The sequence below is a fragment of the Crotalus tigris genome, unplaced genomic scaffold (genome assembly GCF_016545835.1).
Source record: "Crotalus tigris isolate CLP2741 ecotype Arizona unplaced genomic scaffold, ASM1654583v1 scf7180000017556.1910191, whole genome shotgun sequence".
Lineage (NCBI taxonomy): Eukaryota > Metazoa > Chordata > Lepidosauria > Squamata > Viperidae > Crotalus > Crotalus tigris.
In genome coordinates, this window is record NW_024096472.1 from 1,140,334 (window position 1) to 1,144,235 (window position 3,902).

Sequence of the window (3,902 nt, forward strand, 5' to 3'; positions counted from 1 at the left end):
AAGCAACGGATGAAAACTAATCAAGGACAGAAGCAACCTAGAACTAAGGAGAAATTTCCTAATGGTGAGAGCAATCAACCAATGGAACAACTTGCCTTCAGAAGTTGTGAGTGCTCCATCACTGAAAACTTTCAAAAAGAGACTGGATAACCATTTGCCTGAAATGGTATACGGTTATGTTATTCAAACTGTTCAGCTAGCCTAACAAATATTTAGCAAAAAGAGTCCTGGGTAAAGTTTCCTTCTCCAAGCTTGTGGGTTGGTTTCTGAACATTTCATTACCAGGCGAGGTAACATCTTCAGCAGAGTTTAGGGGATGTCAGTGGTGGTGTCCTTCTGTTTATAAGGGCTTCAGGTGTGGGTGTGTCAAGTAAGGGTCTTGTGATGGGTCAGGTGTTTAACGAAATGTTCAGAAATCAACCCACAAGTTCAGAGAACAAGCCTTCATCTTCATCCTATACCCGAGCTACAGATATTTGCCACTATTGCAAAAAGAGTCCTATTTGGGACTATTCAGATGTTCATAGCCAAAGCCATTTCCTTTCTGCACACCACTAAGGGTTGATGGCTCCTAAATCTAACGTACTGTCTATAGCACTGGTCTACAGTTATCTAAAGTTCAAGCATACATGAGATCAGTCCCTGGTGTGTGTGTTTCAACCCCATAGAATAACACCTGGCTGTGAAGGAACTGCACCTCTGTATGAAGAAACTTGGATTTCTGGGGGTTCAGATAGGAACCCATATCAACAACTGAGAATTGAGTGCCCCAGAACTTGCTCCCATTTATGCTGCTGCTGAACAACTAAACTGCTGCCTCTTTGTGCATCCTTGGGACATGCAGATAGATAGGCTCAATCCTGACAAGACCGAGTGGCTTTGGATGTTGCCTCCAAAGGATCATGTCGACTGTCCAGTGTTGACCCTAGCAGGGGAAAATATACCCCCTTCGGAGCGGGTTCACAACTTTGGTGTCCTCCTTGATCCACAGCTGAATTTGGAACATCATTTGATGGCTGTGGCTGGGAGGACCTTTGCACAAGTCTGTCTGTTACACCAGTTGCGACCCTACCTGGACCAGGAGGCTCTCCTTACAGTCACTCATGCCCTTGTCACCCTTGTCACCTCACGTCTGGACTACTGCAACATGCTCTACATGGGGCTACCCTTGAAAAGTATTCGGAGACTACAGTTGGTCCAGAATGCAGCCGCGCGAGTGATAGTGGGTGCTCCTCGGTACACCCACGTTACACCTATCCTCCGTGAGCTGCACTGGTTGCCTATTCGTCTCCGGGTCCCATTCAAGATGTTGGTTATTACCTTTAAAGCCCTATATGGCTCAGGGCCAGGCTATTTGCGAGACCGCCTACTACCTCATAGTTCCCTTCATCCGGTTAGATCCCACAGGCTGGGCCTCCTTCAGGTCCCATCGGCCAAGCAGTGCCATTTGGCGGGGCTGCGGGGGAGGGCTTTCTCTGTGATGGCGCCCATGTCTTGGAACCAGCTCCCCCCGGAGATTAGGACCGCCCCCACCCTGTTGGTTTTCCTTAAGCTGCTTAAGATCTGGCTTTTCCGGCAGGCCTGGGGTTTATAAAATCTGACCCCTGGATGAATGTTACTGTATTGTTTGTCTTGTTAAATTATATCATGTTTTTATTGTTAGCCGCCTGGAGTCCTGCGGGAGTGGGGCGGCTTATAAATTTTAAAAATAATAAATAGATAGATAGATAGATAGATAGATAGATAGATAGATAGATAGATAGATAGATAGATAGAAGAATGTCTAAATACTGGTTTCCCTGGCTTGTAGGCATGCCTACTGAAACTACCGTTGCTATTTGCTCCATGATTATGGGAGGAACTTTTGAGCAAATCTGAGAGTTTGCTTTGCCCATGGAGGTAGTTCCTTTCCTTACACAGTAGGACGTATCTCCCATGGTTTCAAAGTGAGACCCGACTTGTGTGCAATCCATAACAACACTGATCCAAGGCAATACCTTGGTTCATTCTATACAGATTCATTTTTTCATGATGAGCATGCACTGAGGTTGCTGATAAACATAATAGGAAAGGAGAATGTGATATTGGAACATATTATCCATTTCCATTTGGGGAACATGAGCCTGGAAAACTGATGGAATCAATGGAGGACTTTGATGAGCAATTAAAAGAGAAACTCAAATCTGGCAATGCACTTGCATTTTTGAATATTGACAGAAAACAATTTGAGTAATAGAAGAACTGCTGTAATTATAAATCAACACTTTTAGGTTCTGGAGGACAACCATAAACCTCATCTTCATATTTATGCAGTTTCATGCCAATTTCAGATAATATACATGTACTGAAAACGTAAATCCGGGTTATAATAAAAGCTTATAAAAGCTGGAAAAAAAAGGAAGGGAAAGGAAAGGAAAGGAAAGGAGAGGAGAGGAAAGGAAAGGAAAGGAAAGGAAAGGAAAGGAAAGGAAAGGAAAGGAAAGGAAAGGAAAGGAAAGCTGATAACCATCTAACATTTCAATTTTGACATAAGATGGGTTTTATGACATGGAACCCAAATTGCTCCATATAATAATTGAACATTTTTGTAGCAAAAGGAGGAGAAAACAGAAGCATAAGGCATCATCTTAATGAAGTTCCACTTAAGAATAACGCTCGAAAGATTCATCCCCCGCCACATGTTTCCTATCGTTTTAATTGATCACAGTGTGATCTCGGATGAGTGCAAAGCTCTAAAAAATCATGGAAATAGATTAAAGTTCAGCTGAGACATGTGTAATATAGGAAGAAACAACCCTAAGGATAGATGGATGAAGCCATCTGGCATTCCATGAGCATCTGAACAAATCTGCATTTCTAATTCTTTCTAGAAGAGGAACATGGATCAATTCGAAATGATGACACACAGAGAGAGTATTGATTTTTTCATGCGCTTAACAATTGGGAGGTGAATAGAAAACAACCTGGAGAAGAACATTTAATTATGATGCTCGCAGTTGTGGAAGACCGGGACATTCATTGCTGAATTAGGGAATTATGTACAAAATAATTGCCCATGCAAGATTGGTGCCTTACAACGTACATATAAATTAAGCTACAATTGAATATAGATGTCCCAGTTAACTTTCGTAGCTAATCACTTTCAATGTTACCTATTGTTTATATATATATATATATATATATACTTCTTTTTAAAGCATTGCTACCTACTATGGCAGCATAATCCCTTTATCTGAATTCTTTAGAGTCAGATTCAGGAATAAATTCAGACAATGAAGGCAAACGAAAGAAAGAAAGAAAGAAAGAAAGAAAGAAAGAAAGAAAGAAAGAAAGAAAGAAAGAAGGAAGGAAGGAAGGAAGGAAGGAAGGAAGGAAGGAAGGAAGGAAGGAAGGAAGGAAGGCAGGAAGGAAGGAAGGAAGGAAGGGGAGGAGGAGGGAGGGAGGAAGAAGGAAGGAAGGGAGGGAGGGAGGAGAAAGGAAGGAAGGAAGGAAGGAAGGAAGGAAGGAAAGGAAAGGAAGGAAGGAAGGAAGGAAGGAAGGAAGGAAGGAAGGAAGGAAGGAAGGAAGGAAGGAGAGACTTTATCTGGAAAACTCTTTCCCTCTTTGGATTCTCAGCTAGAAGAAAGGAGAACGGTAAACTAAATTAAGGACATTATTACTGAATATGTCTTGGTATACAATACTTTGGATGCGCTCACCCTAGATAATTTAAGCTCTAATATTTCCAAACTCTTCAATGGCCTTTTAATTTTTTTTTTTTTTTCTGAATCAAAAAGTCCCTGGGATTTTAGATTTGCCTTGTTTGCTTGCAAGGAGTCTAAAACCCCCTCAAAAATCAGGCCTAAATGATGAGGGGGCTGAGCATCCAAAAACTGGAGCAACAGCCAAGGACTGCCAGCTTA

The 3,902-nt window shown here is 41.9% G+C and overlaps 1 pseudogene; it reads left to right on the forward strand.

Annotated features, from left to right (window-relative positions):
• The first annotated feature begins 673 nt into the window (after positions 1-673).
• On the forward strand, positions 674-2,313 carry LOC120309711 (annotated as a pseudogene).
• Positions 2,314-3,902: the final 1,589 nt, after the last annotated feature.